Genomic DNA, 17,282 nt, shown 5'->3' on the forward strand with positions numbered 1-17,282 from the left:
TCTTTAGCACATCGTTCACACGCATGGCCTCAAACAGAAATCAGCGACACTGACTGACATTCTCTTCACAGTTTGAGCTGTCAGTCTTTTTAACTTTGGGATTGGTTGTGCTTTGATTCACTCATTCTCTTTCTGAAAACTTAAGCAGATACCACTCAAAGGTCGTCAGACAGAGATATGTATAACGTTTGGAGGATGTTCACCAGCTCTAAATTGTTCAGGTGGCACTTGAGGAGACACACTGCTCCTCTCCACCAGTGCAGTTACTCTTACCAGTCAGTAAGAGGCAGTAACCAGTATCATTTACAGTTACTATACGTGGGATGAATTCATGTCAGAGGAATCCTTTGCAGGCATGTGTTAACTAAGGAAGGACTTTACTGAAGCCTTATATAAACCACCCACAGTGACAGCTATAGCCTCCCAGTCCATAGATTATGAGTAATTCATGTTCATATACTCAAAAGTATTCAAGCAAAGGTTTTACTAAATAGTTTACCACTAACTTTAGAAAGTGCAAAGGAAACCTGAATAATATCTGAACTTGGTGTACTAAACTTTGCTTCTAAATCAGCAGCTAAACTATTTGTCACGTAGGTTGTCTACAATTCTGTAGATTCAGACAGTTTCACTTTCTCCTGCCTCTTCATGTAATCCCCAACTGACTCCATGATGTTTAGTTCAGGGCTCTGTTAAGGTCAGTCTATCTGTTGGAGGACTCTGTGTTCTTCTTATTGCAGAATTTAGATTTGGTGAATTTGTCTATAAATTTATGTTTGTTGTCTTACAACAGAATGAACTGGCGGCTAATATTCTGCAATGTCAAATAATCTAATGTTTAAATTTAACATAGGGACAATAACATCAGTATTAGGATACAAACTGTTAACAGGCTGGATTTGAACAAAACTGTTCATTTATATGTGTTGTCTATTGGACAAGAGACAATATAGAGCTACAATTGCACAATGCAGAAATAAAAAAGAGCAACGCGCTCTGTGCAACATGCATAGGTGAAGGTGATCCTGGATCGGATGTGCTTTCAGTCATGGTTTGAGTTGGTTTTTAAAAGTGGTATTTTTCCAGCACTGCCTTATTTCAAGTAGTGGTAGCCTGTTGTATTACTAACTTTCCTTCACCAGCAGCACAGGTTGTCCAAATGTACAGCTAATGCTGACAATGCCTTGATCTGCCCTCTATTTAATAAATTAATTTGAAGTAGGTTGGGCAAGTACGGGCAAAGCAATGATGAAATGAATAGTTTATCTTTTTTTATGGCTTTCATGAAAAGTGATTCTCTTATTTGTAGTTATGCATGTAAATGCTGTGAAAGGCAACATTTGCACATTACTGTAAATGTGTAATAAGATTGAATACAGTTTATTTGAAAGTATACACTCACAAGACACTTTTTTAACATTTATTGTTAATGGCAGACAGACAGTGTATGGCATTAATGCAACCAAGCTCTGGCTAGCCAAGATTGAGACCATTTCTCTTCTGTGGTGTGTGGTGTAATGATCAAGCCACTGATTAGCCCAACTACTGTAAACCATTATTATTGAGTTTGTGGTGGCGGTGCTGCTCTGGACTATATCATGTATGGCCAACAGTTTTAACTTTTCATAACTAAAGTTATAAAAACAGTTTAGTATAATGACATTGGGTTCTGTATGACTCGTATGATGACCACTGCCTGATTCATGTGACACTTGTTCAACTGTTACATGAGTCACGGCTCCACACAGAAATGAAAGGTCACATATCTGGCTTTATGTCATTACTATTTTTTGTTCTTGTAAAATTTGACCTAAAGACTCTCATGTTAAGACGTCTTAACCTCCTCATTGGACGGGATTTAAAGTAGGTGTGGTTACGACTGATATTATTTTCATTATTGCTTTGTAGCTCAACATTGATTTTCAGGAGATAATGCTGTCATGAAGAGGTGAGTCCTGCTTGAGTTCTGCTGTTAGTGTGAGCAACGTTTATATTAACCTGATTAACCTAACCGGATTACTGATGTGGTCATTTTCATCCTGATGCCATTTTGATTATCATTTTGGATATCACACATATTTGTGTTTTATGTATATATGCTGCTTGGTTTTCAAACAGCATGTGTATGCAACCTGCAATAACTCCACTAAACCCCTTGTGCCTGAAAATTGGTTTCAGATTTTAAGAGTTTCTCTAAAACATTGAAATCCTCCTTGGTTGTGGGGTTGTTTATGGAGAGATTAATACTTAAAACTTCTAATCTGCTCATCTGTCCTCATATTACTCATAAATAGCTAAGGCTTCTAAATCCTGAACTGTCTGTGGAGACAGACAGTTTTATTCTATGCTGAATGTTAATATTTAACCTCCGATGTTGTATAGACTGACCTGACGTCCCACTGAAAATAAAACCTGCCATCCTGGAAAGTAATTGTATTTATTTTTAGTTGTACACATGCCCCAGCATATGTTCAGAAAGGTTCTGGGCTCCAGCAGCGATCCTGGCCCTTGGTGCGTCTTGAAAAGGAACGACACAACAGATATGGTAAAAGCCTGCAAGAGGAGACATCTTGGCAGGAGGATCTTTGCATTAACAGAAACCCACACCCCCGCCCTTCCAGCTGAATAGTTTCACAGTTTTAGCTCATTACATTTATAGTTTAATGTTTGGCTGCGGCTCTCGTCTGTTTTAATAAAAGCTGACTCGTGGGGGCGGCGATATTGTTGCCAAAATAGCTGTCAATACATGCTGAACATGTGCCTCAGTGACTCTCCCAGAGATTTCAAAGATTTGTGCTGCAGGCTGCATTTCAGTAAATACTCTGTTACTTAAAAAATAAATAAATAAATAAATCAAATCAAATCCATGCTTCTTAAAAGCATTACATTTAACTAGTATGTAGGCAGACTGGCTGTCACTGCAGGCAACATGACAAGATTAAAATTAGAGATGGGCTATCTAAAATGTTGGACCACTGTAGCAGAAAGAAAATACATCCAGCTTTTAACTGTGTCAGTTTGCACTGATACCCTCTCTCCCATGTTTCCTTATAGACTTCACTGTTGAACTGCATGAAAAATGAGAAAACAGATGACAGCACTGTGTCATTTGACTCTAGTTGGTCTCTTCTCATATTAACAACATGAAATACGGTCTTTTAAATATATTTGAACCAGAAGCCTGGGACGCTCAACAGAAGACAAACAGATCATGTCCAGAGTCTTAGCAGTATGTGACATGCTGCAACAGATCTGCCACCCACTGCAGATGACTGCACCAGTGATCACATACTCCTGAAATGGCATGTGGTAGCTTCTCAAATGTCCATCGGTGCATTTTTCCGCACGTCACAGATTGGATCCGGGTGCACATGACAGAAAGGGGCTTCAGCTGTGTTGCCCCCACAAAGCTGGCCCTGACGACAACGCCTTTTGGTGTCAAATGAGAGCTAATGCCGCTGCTAAAACATCCCAGTGCTCACTGCAGTAAGTTTCCGTAAGAGAGCTGACAAGTTGATGCGTATATGCCGTTCAACATGTGAGAAATGCTTAGCTCGAAGCTTGTCGTATATGTTGTGATTAGCCTGTTATCTACTTTTAAATATTTTCCATTTAGATCTATGAATCACATTGAAGACAGCTGCTTTGTGATGAAGTATAAAGAAGACGCTATCAGCCATAGCGCTGTCTGTTTATTTCACGTAAAAAGAAACGACCCACTGCCTCCATGCAGCTCCCTGAATCTCAGGTTACATATTGATTTGATACCTCCATCTAAAGTTAGTCATCACCCAACAACCTCACAGCCTTGACCATACCGCCTTGATCCGGCTTCCCAGATTTAATGCCGTGAAATTCAAACTGAGGAGTCTGCAGCACCAAATCTGTGTAACTAAATCCTTAGCGATGTTTAATGTATGGCTAAATAATTGATATGGTAGCGTACTCTGAAATTAGGCCGCACATAAACTTCTATCTTCTATAGGTGCAGCTCGTCTCTTTCAGGACAGGAAGCTCAGATATCTCATATAGAAGGATGTCTACATTGCATGTGCAACTTAGGTTTCTTATCTGCAGCCTTGTGCACCTGTTCACAGTACTGACATCTTTGTCGTGCAAACCATAATAGTACACGATGTATGTATTCAGGGCTTTGTTCACAGGTGCTGATTTACAAGAATTGCGTCTAAATAATCCATCTCACATCTCTGCTTTGTATATTTTCGTCATACAGCCTTCATTTTGAGGACCACCTACCTGCTCACAGTCCTCAGTGCTCTCTCAGCTCTCTTCCCTTTCAGACAGCAGTCTGGTCACGCTGTGCCTTCTCCTAATTTTTTCAACGTAATAGATCCTTCCAGCAGCGTGCAAGTCTGTGCTTGATGCTCCTCTACTGCCTACACCCAGTGACGGCCAAAAGCTGCTTAAGCTTTTTTGTATTTGTGGTGGCTCCAAAGACATTGGAGGTTGAGTGGGCGGTGAATCGAGGCGGGTATGGGGGGGGCTGTGAATGGTGGGTCAGAGAGCAGGTTAAATACCTCTTCCAAGATTCATTTGTTCTCATAGACCAGACATAGTGACACAAATGAAGATGAAATTGGTAAGTTTACTAGCCAGGAATCTAGTTATATGTCTGAGTTCACAAGTTCAGGACTCGGTCATTGTGGACTGTATCAAGTGTGCTGTAAATGTTCATGTGATCTTTACAGTCTGTTGTCACAATTAAATTACTCTATAAAAATAAAGAGGACGAGGGTTGTTTTTGTGAGTATCTCCTTTATTAAAATGCATGCAGAATGTTAGACTGGACATTTAACAGTTCATTCAGCTCGCTTATATTACAAACTACATTGGATAAAACCTGGGAAAGGACTCGGCATCAACTTCAAACGTAACAGTCAGATGGATACTTTCACTTAAATCAACATTTGAGAGCAGGGACAATGTCCTAATTCTGTCCAATGCCTTTTTAAATTAGTGAACTGATTTTGGCATTCAACAGAAGTTATCAGTTCTCAAGAATTGGGACAGGCTCATTATGATCCTGCCACCTTTGATTCACAAAACAAAGGGACTTCTAAATATTTATTCGATAAACCAGAGTGAAAATATATAATGACGTGGCTTATTGGATGAAATTTGGTATCCAGGGCAAAGTCTGTGAAAGCATTCAGTAGACCCATTTAGGTAGGTATTTACAATATAAAATCAAACAATACACTACGTCTCCTTGGGACCTTCAGATGGATGTGGCTTAATAAAGCCTGCAGCATTGGATGCCTTTGTCTCGCGATACACGCTTTGGTATTCCAGTGGCATGTCTTCTCGAGAGCTGCTGCATTATTTTAAGACACGTACATGTTGCCAGCCATTGTCTGCAGAAGCTCAAATAAAGAAGTGATGTGTCCAGTAGGTGTATCACATTGCCCCCTCCCGTCGCATGTCGTGCAAAACATAAGGCCATTGCCGGGAGTTTGTGTTCCTACGAACATCTGAAACCCGATCAAGTCATGCGACAAGATGCCCTTGCTAGAAATACACAAACAATGCACCAATCCACATGAACATAGCAAAGTTACTTCCTTGAGTTCTCTGTCTGAGTCAGAATCTCCATGCTGTTTTGTTCCACTTAGATGAAACTGTATTTTTTTGTAGGAAAAAGAATATTCATTTGTTTAAATAATTATGTACTTCTAAGCGTTTGGCCTATAAATAGTTAAAGTTTTATCACGAATGTTGCTCTTAAAGTCTCTTAAAGAGACAGAGACAGTGTAGACCCCTCTCCATGAAATGTGTTTTTGTAACCACATACCAGTCTCCCTGCTTCTCTGAACCCTTCCTGCCAGGAGAGCAAACTTTTCTTTGAGCAAACGACAACGGTCATAAATCTGTCGTACATGAAGAAATATGTCCCAAGGTATCACCTACTAGCGGAAGACCATAAGTCTGCGACTCTTTACGCCATATAACATAAATAGTAAATGCCATTGTAAATATTGGTGATAAACAAAACGCTTCTCATGGGGCACATTTAATTAATGCGGCTGTTTTGTCATTCAAAAATGCCCTACATGTGTTTTTTAGTGTCTAACGCAGCGACGCAGCGGTAGCTTGAATGTTTCTAGATGTTGTCCATAAGCATTTAATGCTTAAGCATACATACATCCCTCTCAGCTACTTAACAGGCTTGTTGCTTTACTTGCATGGACAGATGACACCTCAGGCATGTTGTCGTTTATCGTCCGAGGTTTAGCCAAGTCGACCGGTCAGGTGCAGGTCTGGGAAGGGTCGACAAAGGGCACGGAAGCTGGCCCTTGCTATTTTCAGATGACTGTCACATAGCGAACCACTAATGACGGTGACAAGACACGGAATGCTGGTTAGTAAATCAGGACTGTGACTTATCTCATAATACTGGTAACTAGATGTGGCACCTGTTTGGCTTCGATTGTCGTAAATCCCTTAATTCCCTTTTCATGATGAAACCTATACCAGAATTCTGGACTTACTGTATATACATAATGTATATAGACTCGACCTGCAAATTAGAAAAGATTTTCAGGAGGAAACAGCTGATAAGAGCTGCATAAGAGCTTCATCGAAATAAAACCCTGATTCACTGGAAATCAGTATCACTATTCTTTGGATTTGATGTGTTGAGTCAGAGGCGCAGATAAGAAGCCAAGAGTCTAAATTTTACGTTTTAATTCATCCAGTATTTCAGTTTAACCGGTGACTCATGACTTTAGTTGACACAAAACATGTCACAGTAATAGAAACTATGCTTCTGCGTGAGTCATCATATCTGAAGTGGCTGTGTTTTTGTACACTATTCAAAACCGGAGAGACGCACATTTAAATAGAGTGACATTTTCACACTCTTTGAGCAACAGTCAGGCGGCAGCGAGATTAAAACAGTGTTTGTTTTGCGGCGAACACTTCCTGAGTTTGCACTGGAAATGAGGAGAGTTTGTAAGATATGAGATATTCCAATATGAGGATTTACCCAGATTTACTACCGGAGTTTCAATTTGCAGTGTTTTCATGATTCGATGAAAAACTGAATCGTCTTTATTCAGTGTCGATGTGTTAAAGTCGCAAAAGTGCAGAAAAGAAGACGAGGCGGACTGTTTAAAATGTGTGTATTGATTTGTTTCGCATGGTGTAGAATGTGTTTGGTCAGTGACTCATGACGCGAAACAGTAACACAAACAGCACAATGCTTCTGAGTGAGTCACCAGGTCTGAAGTGGCTGTGTGTTCATTCACTTTTCAAAAAAAATAAATAAATGTAAAATAGGGTCACATTTTCACATTCAAGACTGGCGCCAGCGAGCTTAAAACTGATTTTGTTGCTGTTCTCAGTTGAAGTGAAGAGCTTTTGTCACAGTGCTGATTTTGAAACCAATATGACGAGTCTGGAGTTTTGTTACCATAATGGCCTATGCTGAATTGTGATGGAAGGACAGTAGCACAAACTAACCAATGAAATATTGCTCTCTACCTGAGACTGCTGATCGGGAAGTATTTCAGAATCTCCTTGCTGCGTTTTGTTACATCAAACTGTCATTTTTTGTTTGGAAAACGAATGATTATTACAGCAGGCTACATCTTTTTTTTTTTCCTTTTCCAGTGGCCATGAGTGACTGTTGCTTTATCAAACCTAAAAAATATGAACCCAGGTTTTGAGGTTATATAAAAAAGAAAGAAATGTGATTGCAGATTGAATTTAAGGAGGAGATTTAGTTTTAGCAGTAGCATCAAGTAATACGTTCAAACCTTCAGCTTACCTTGTGATTGTTACCACTTTCATATCCCTCTCCTTGAGATATTGTCTGTCAGCAGATCTTGTGCCGCATTCAGTTCGTCACCTGTGATGGATGCCCTCATCACGCCATAGCTGCAGATTCGGGGGTCGAGTTCCAGTTGTGATTGCACATCGCGTAAGTTCCATGAACGCGCGACCGCTCGTCCAGGTTCTCCATCGTCCCGCCACATGTGTCCTCATACCTTCTGCTCTTTAAGTGTTGAGAGCTCCAAACGTTCAGCTATACCACGAACGGTGTCGGCTCAGTATTCCCCAAATTCCTTGACCATACATGCCAGCTGACTCTTTACAACTGTCTGCATCTGTTTCTAATGGTGTGTCTCATGAGTCACACTTCGCCTCCCTCTGGCTCCCTGTTGCCTCCCTTCCACTCCATTTACCACCCATATCTACCTATTCTGTGGTATTCCAGTCCTTCCTGTGAGTTTGCTCCCTCGAGCGACGTCTTATCTCGCCTTTTCATTTTGATCCGTCTCGGTCAATGCAGTACTTTCCCGCTACATTACTGCCAGATGTAAGTGGTTTATTTCTTATTTTTTGCTGAAGCATTCATTGTTTTATTCGGCTACATTTTCCACCAACGTAGTAAAAGGTCTTGTTATGTTTTTTTTTTTCAAACCAACTCTGGAAAGGTTAAATTTTTTCCAGGCAACAGTGCAGGTTAGAAACTTTCCGGCTGTTTGTGACTGCACTATTTTTATCTGACTAGTTTTAATATTGTCAGAATCAGACAGATATATATATATATTTTTTTGTTTTTATTTAATTTTTTTAACTACGAATAATGTTTTGGAGCTTCAGGGAACGCACTGTCCTATGAGGAGAGATGACGCACCCAGTCCTTGTAAGAGAGAAGGTCTGATGAGGTCACTCTATGTGTTTGATTTATTGCTAGGGTCGCTATACTGATACACCCTTCTCAGGACTCAGCCCACAGCAGCTTACATAAATCAGAAGATATTCTTGATACCTATACCTGGTATTTATTTTTTTTTTAAATGCTCGTTTTTCACCTTGTCTTTGCTGACTTCATACGGAGTGCTGAGTTTATAGGTTTGCACCAGCCTGACAGATTCTCTATTTCTGGCCCACATAAATACTGTCAAAAGGTGATGCGTACTCATATGTTATTTATAATTTTAACAGTGAAGTCACATGAGAGGGGAGAATATCTGACTGTTGTTAATGTTTGGCCTCCGTCTGACCCCTGAACCAGAGTAAATAAAACTTTTTAAAGCGCACGCATAATCAACCAGCGAGGAAGAATAAGATGCAGCTAAACTTCTTAGCACAGCTCCAGAATCATTTGACGCTTGCTTTTTACACCTCCCTGACCCTGAAGTGGCGCTCATCATGTCCCCGTCACGGACTCAGCTGCGTGGAAAAACTCAATTTAGACTGAATTATACTTTCAAAGGATTACTTTACTGACAAGGTACTAAGAGACATTGACCGGAGGCATCCTTTTAGCAACAAGCTTATACCGCCAAGAAAACCTGAGGTCTGCTCTATACATATGGAATTACTTTAATCAGACTGTAAGATATACACACTCAGAAAGTTTTAAGGCAAAGGTTTTCTGTTTCCACCTTGACGCTATGACTCTAAAAGTAGTCAGCCTTATATTGTGTATCCACTCTAATCAGTGGTGCAGCGAGGAACATGATGTTCAGACCCAGATAGATGTGACAATGTAATAAAGCAGACTGTGGTTAAAGGAGATGCTTTACTTATTAGGAAGACTTCAAGGTGAAAATTCTGCTCTTACGCCAAGCAAGACCCCATTTTATAAACTTATTTAAAGCAGTGATCTGGGACCTTCACATATAAAAGAATGTCTGTTGCAATGAAACCCACTGCCAAACAATTTTTTACACAATGCTGTTTAGGCTTACCTGTGCCCAGTAAATCCCTCTGGGTGGAGATGGAGAGTAGTCTGCACAAACTAAGAGGTTTGGTGGAGAAACAAGTTATGAATGTAACAATGGTTCTCTGAGTTAGTTTCCTGGCAGTCGAGAACAATGAAATAAAACCTAGGAAGGGTCTGACATAACTTCTTAAGATCCGGATAGTAAAGAAACTCTATAAGAGGAAAAATTACAATTTCAGAAAAAAAAAAAAAAAACTAATAACGGCAAGGACAAACACGGTCATAAATCGTCATGCAACGTATGCGCATATTAGTTTGTGTAATTACATTTACTGCCAGAAGGGGCAGTACAGCTATAAACTATAGCTTTAAATAAGACAAATTGTACTTAAATCACCAGATGTACTTGTTAACAGTAAATATATACGAACCATTGCAATAATGTTTACTAATTTATTAACAATTATACACTCTTCTTCAAAGTTTACCATATTTTGAAATATGTTGATATGTATGGAGAATCTATGGAGAACTAAAAAATGAAGTTAAAGCACTTATGTTCTGAATAAATTAAATCTGAGATATGCTAGACTATAGACGCTAGACGGCCCAGATGTGGGAGTTCCATTCATTGCGCATTTGATAAAAATAACTGAATCGTCACATCATTCGCCCGACCGTGTGAATTGTTGTCTCTAATGAGGAGAGAAGTGTGCGCAGTAAAAACTCTGTGGCCGTACGTATGGCCTCCACACAGCTCCGTTCCAGTTAACAGATGGTTGAGCAGACGTGAGTAGTACCCTGATATGAGCGATGATGCCATCTTCATACATGTTAATTGACAGTTTAGCAGAAATGTGAAATGGTCACATCTTGGCGCTTTGCTGTGCCACGAGTGGGGGCCCGGTGTCAAGCTGTCAACACTGCACACTTGTATGAAATAGCTTTCACAGGGATGTCTGCTCAGAGATAAGGTTTAATCTAATCAGAAATAGATATTAATTAGGTGGGCGGTAATTAGATGTTCCTTAAAAGAGCAGTTGTTGAGCGTGCTCTGGTGCTTTTACAGTTATGTCCTATTTGGCAGCATGGATTAACCCAGTGAGTGTTTTGAACGTTACCACTCAGCAGCAGAGATGGATATGAGTGTGGATGTCGGTGAGCTTAGCCTGCTGGGTCAGGGGTGGTTAAGTTTGACCTCTGCTGACATTCCAAGATTGTGTCCTACATTTGGAAAATCCCCGGATCAGTATGTTCTCATTCATCAAGGACGTGAGCTCAGAGCTGTCGATCTGTTGGAATGGTGACAGTCATTTCATTTATTTATTTAATGTTTCAGTTAATGCCGCTTCATTGATTCATGGCTGCACAGTTGGACGTCACCCTGAATAATCCCTCGCTGCCGCAGTATTTTCGAATTGTGATCGGAAGAGACTCTTTTGGGGACGTCTGGCTTGAGTCACGATCATAAGCTCTTTTAGCCTCGAGAGAGTCACGGGTCGAGGTTAGCGCGGCCTCTCTGGAATTCTCCGTTCATCATGTGGCTTGGCTGCCGAAGGAGTGTTTGGCATGAGTGAGATGTCTCTATTCCCAGTCGAGGAACGACCTGTATCATTTCTTTACATCACAATGAATAAAGACAAAGTAGACCCCCCCATATATAATTTCCCTCTCCTTTGCGTTCACACCCTCGTTGGTCGCGTTTTTACCGTCTCCTCCACCAACTATCAGCTCCCGTTCCCTCCTCTCCACCTGTCTCTCGCCTTGATCATGGTGATAAACCCGTAGCTGTTGCTGTCATGCAATACTGAGAGCGCTCATAAAGGCGCCACCTGTTGCTGGTGCATGTCGGGACACTTGCAAACTTGGCACTACTTATTTACTCCTCCCAGCACGGTATCCTTTTACTGGTGACATGAGTCCAATTAATGCTGCTGCATACAGAAGGTGGATACCGTATAATTTAGGAAAATGGGAAGGTTCTGGATGAACACAGCATGTGTCCTACTTCCCATCATGCTGTCCTGAAGATTGTATTCAAAGCTTGAATAATAATATAGAGCTTACAAACCGCCTCATGTAACAGTATTACTGTCACTCAGTAATTCCACCAGGAAAACAGACTAAAATGCACCTTCCAGTTGTGGCAAATGAGAAAAACTTTGTATTTGTTGTACATGTACTTTGCTAATGTGAGCCATGTTTATTTTTATGTCCCAGTGACCTCGAGCGGCTCAGTGAATTAGGAGGAGTTGCAAGAAGATGAAAAAACCTTTTAGGAGACAGTCATGAAATCTTGACCTGTCGATTTTGGTTTGTTTCCTATTTCCCAACAGGTGAGCTCTCAGGGCTGGTTTATTTGTATCCACTACAACTAGATTTTGTGCCGAATTCTTGCCAAAATTTTACCACAGTGGCATCAAATCAATATGAATATGAATAATTTTGCGGTAGTCTTGGGTTTCTACAACCATTCCTCAAATGCCAACCTTTTCAATCTCCCACGTATCATGCATCTCAGAGTATCGTCAGGTCTTTTGTATCAGGTTCATACTCTATATGTTTGCTTTATCCAGATGCACATATCAATTCTCTCTCCTCTTCCCTTTTTTCTGGTCTTTCTACCAGCCCATTCTCAAGCAGATGGGTGCCACCATAGAAGCAAGGTTCTGTTCTAGGTTTCTTTCTTCTGAAAGGAGGATTCAGACTCGAGCTGCATCTGAGACCATTTGGATTGTATTGGACGCCATATATGTTTCATCCTATTTTTGCCATCTTTAGTAATGAGTGGTAACTGCAGGTTTGTTCTTGAACCTAAAAAGGTGTATATGCACCTTCTTATTATCTTATTATAGTTTCCCAATTTGGTACAAAACTGGAATAAGTATTCAGATTAGAAACCCGAAAAACTATTATTTTTTAATTTTTTTTTTAAATAGCTGTAGTATGGTAAGATGAATAGCAAGTTGAGTTTGGGCAGTAGAAGACACATCTGACAGCTTAAATTCATGAAGTTACCAGTACTTTGCTGCTGAGTTTGCATGTTCTCCCTGTGTCTGCGTGGGTTCTCTCCAGGTACTCCAGCTTCCTCCCACCGTCCAAAGACATGCTGGTTAGGTTCAATGGTGATTCTAAATTGGCCGTAGGGCTGAGTGTGAGTGTGAGTGGTTGTCTGTCTCTCTGTGTTAGCCCTGAGATAGACTGGCGACCTGTCCAGGGTGTACCGCCTCTCGATAGGCTCATCCACCCCACGACCCTCTAGAGGACAAGCAGTTGCAGAAAAAGAATAAATGAATACTTTGCTGCTGTTACTTAAAAACAAAACAAAAACAGTGCTGTGGTAATTTAGTGCTGTTATGTTTTTGATTCTCAGAAGGCTCAGCGATCTTGACATGGATATATTAGATTAGACTGTTTATTTTGTCTTTGAGAAAGGGGGAAATATCGTTTTGAAAATAAGTTTGGACTTTAATTTGTATTTCACAGCTGTTTTGAAGTGACTGTAATATTCTTCAGTCATTTCCTAAGCAGAAAATATGTTTACAGATGAAAGGAGATGTGGAAAGGCTCTGGCAGTTTTGTGCTGTTGATCTGTTCCTATCATATTTTCCAGACTTACAAGGTGTGATTGATGTTCATCACGAATTGCATGTGAAATCTTAAACTTAAGACTTCCAGCCCAGCTTTAATTCTAAGCTGCTCTGCACAGCCTTGGTCATATTACAGTAAATTTGGTTGCACTTTCATATCTGTGATTCACTGACACATAGAAAGCTGTCACATAAGCTTTTTTCAAGGAAAATCCAATTCTAACTGATAATTAATGTTGATAGTGAAGCACAACACTGTGCTGTCTTAGATTTTGTTAAACCCTGTAAATAAAACCGGCGAAAATGATAGAACATGCTGTCAGTTGACATGTCTGTTATTCATATAATGTACTGGAGTGTTTTCCATGTCCTCCTGCTGACTGTAAACTGTGATAGAAAGTTAGAGAACCAATTTAATACTATAAAAACCATTAAAAGTGATTAACACAAACCCTACCTGTGCTCCATGAAATGAACATTTTTTGTAAATGCACTCGCATGTGAAGGACTTCAAGTGATTTAATCACAGTTTACACTACGTTTTTACCCTTTTCAAGTTTCATAATTTTCACCCTATCCTACAGTTTTCAAATTTATACATTATCAGTAACATCTGAATTCAGGGAAATTGCTGGTAGAATATACTCACTTTGGCGATGAGGACTACCTACTAGGTGTTGTACCGACTAGTCGACCAGTAGACTTTACAGATGTGCCATGACGCTTTAAGCAGGAAGTCAACTAGTCACTGACCATGTGACAGATAAGGAGCCCAGTGGGTCATTGCACCAGACTAGCAGCAGTTCACCAAGTGTTTGGAAATACTTAAGATGAAGCCCATACTATCGTGACATTCAGAATATGTAAGTCAGTCCTGAAATACAACAAATGTACTACTGCAATGCAGACTGATGTGAGAAGGCATTCGCTAACGTTAGCCACCTTAGAAAGGTCTAAATCCTCTCAACAGCACTCAGTTAACAACTACATCAAACGCCCTGTGGTAACAGAGAGAAGGAGTCTGCACATCAACAATTTGCTGGTAAAGTTCATTGTCTAAAGTTATTAGACCTTTAGCTGCCACACAGAAAAGGCTTCAGAGGGCTTTTTTTTTTTTAATCCAGGCTATATTATCCTATCTTACAAAACGCTATTGACAGTACCGATTTATATCGGCTTAACATATCTGCAGTGCACAGTATTGATAAGCTCATGTGTTTATGTTCAGTTCTGTTGTGTTTTATTAGTTGACATTGTTGCTGTGGTTGTAGGGCATGTTTTTTTGTTCTTGATGTCAGTTAATGAACCATGTGAGAGACGGAAGTTATGGTAGCGCTAAGAGTTTGCCGAGCGACAGCCACATATTAGAAGTGTCAGACTGATGGTGTTTGTGGTGTTGACGTGGGCTACAGCTGACAGTAGCCCGTGTTCAAGCCTCAATTACCTTGCAGAAAAGCCTCCGTAGCTTCCTTTGTGTGAAACACTACAATATGTATCCAGGTTAAGAATATAGATTTCCATGTTGCAAAGCATTACTTTCTGCTGTGTTTTTATTTGTGACTTTCGCTACATATTTGTCAACTTTAAAAAAAATTAAGATTTTTTTATCAGCAGCAGTGCCAGTCTGAGTGCCACCAGCTTCTCCCTCTCCTACTCTGCCCGGCAGATGATGGATGATTCACCGGTCCAAAGCGTCTGACCCATTTCGACCTGATTCCTTTGCAACGGTAAACAGAGTCGCCTTTCGACATATGAGCCGCCAGCGCATTCGCACATGAACGGCCTCCATTTTCTGTAACTTCAGCATTGGTGTGAGATGTTGCAACAGAATTTTCAAGAGAGACAATCCACAACATATTCCTGTAAATAATATTTTAAAATTTATAGTTCATTTATAGTTTAGTTCACAAAAGCTTTTATATGTGCTGCTCAACAAAGCGTTCATTGAAGATCCTGTAACATTTAAGAAGTGTATGTGTACATTCCCGCCAGACACAACAATATGTTTAATTATTGTTAAAGCTAGCCAGTGTGACTGATGAACCATAAGTCTTCAGGTACTCAGCCAATTGTTCCTTTCTGAGTATCTCAGTCTTAATGAGAAATTAAGTCTTTTTGTTTTAAATTGAAAAAATGCGTCTTGAATGTAATCAAAAGGCAACCTTACAATCGCAGAACTAGAGCCATATCTCCCAAACTGTTCTTGTATTATTATTTCATTCCATCCTCCTCTTTAACTCTATTCAGTCTCCATGGCTACAGGTCTGGTCACACTCTCCCTTCCTATTTCCTTTTCACTGACATAATTAGGAAGAAATGCAGACAAATGTATAGATAGGTTCACAGAAATGCAGACAGACTGGTGCAGATAGAAACTGTTATGTGAACAAACTGAAGAAGAATTCTGTCATTGGATGAGGCACTGACACAAACAAGGAAAGTGATTTTGCAAATGGTGGAGCTGATCTGGACGCCCATTTGGGTCAGCACATCTCGCAGGTTCAGGTGGAAATGAAGATGACCACTTGTGACCTGGCATCATCGGTCACATACTTACATAAACTAGGACCGAAACAGTTATAGTGACAGAACTGATGTGGCGTTTCATAGGTTGTATTCACCCAAAGATATTTCATGGAGAATATTACACTACTGCTTTTATAACGAATAAGCTCGGTCACTTAAACCTGCAGCGTCGCTATCTATCAGGACCAGATGAAGGCCAGAGGCATGTTCTGGCGTCTGCGACCTGTGTGTGTGGCTTGCAGGGTTTAAAATAGTTCTTGGGAAACTGATCTTCAGTGCTGAGCAGCAGTGAAAACCACATAGATCAGATTTCTACTCAGGGTTGGAATGAGGACGAGACACGGAAGGTCCTTATCAGCCTTATGAGACAACATTATGAACTAAATGTTGAAACAGAGCCATTTAAGTTGACAGATTTTCTGTCTGTTCAATGAAGTTCTCGCCATGCGGAGAATATAAAGCTAGACTTGTTTCTTTGAGATGAACTGCACATGGTTATAGTGTGTCTGCTATTGCCACTAGATGGCATTGTTACACTTTATTGTGTTGCATCGACACGACCCCCTCAAAGCAGGGTGTGAGTTTAATACATTAAAAAAATGTAAAGTTGAGGAGTCATCTGGAGACAGAATTTATAGACCCTGAATAACAATGGGTCTTTGAGGCTCGGCTCCCATTGTGTTGATGCAGTTGCTGTGACCATGAAGTATTGATTGCATTATGAAATTCACTTAGATGATAAGTGGTGTCTTGGAATATGTATATTCATAAACAGAAAGACCTTCATTTCTTAATGGCCCTCCATTTCTTAGCAGGCATACAGCAGTGTGTTGAAGGCAGACGCAAAAATTTGATTGCAGTGCCAAGGGGAAGGCTTTTTCCCCCTACTGTTCAAAGCTTTCACGGAGGGGAAACCAACACAATTGCTGTGCTTTTTTTTTTAAAGTCACTTCAGCCATTTCTCATGTGGATAACCTACTGGAGGTGGCACTGAATGACAAATGATGAATTGTGTTTGTATAAAATGAAAATATGGAGATTACCAGCTGTCACAGCAATGAAATATACAGCATTAGGACAAAACCATAATCAATAATGTAAATGCTTAGAAGATTTATTTTGGATTTTTGCCTCATAAACAACCTTGGCAACTACTGTACGAGCTTAGACAACTGCTGGACAACCTACCTATTTTTTTTTTTCCAAAGTTCTTGAGGCAACATTTCCAAGCATGACGTTTTGAATCTGAGGGTCACTCAGGGATAGAGCTTCTAGTAAAGTAATGCTGTAAAATGATATGTAGTCATGCATTCACCTTTATGTGTGATCTAACAAAAGGATGACTAATTAATGCTTCATGAATTGCCCTACAGCCAACATTCAAGAAAATTACCATAATAATACATACATACATAATTATTATTATTGCGATCATTGAACTCCAAAGGCAGCAGGTTGTTGATATGTAT

The sequence above is a fragment of the Chelon labrosus genome (genome assembly GCF_963514085.1).
Source record: "Chelon labrosus genome assembly, chromosome: 4".
Lineage (NCBI taxonomy): Eukaryota > Metazoa > Chordata > Actinopteri > Mugiliformes > Mugilidae > Chelon > Chelon labrosus.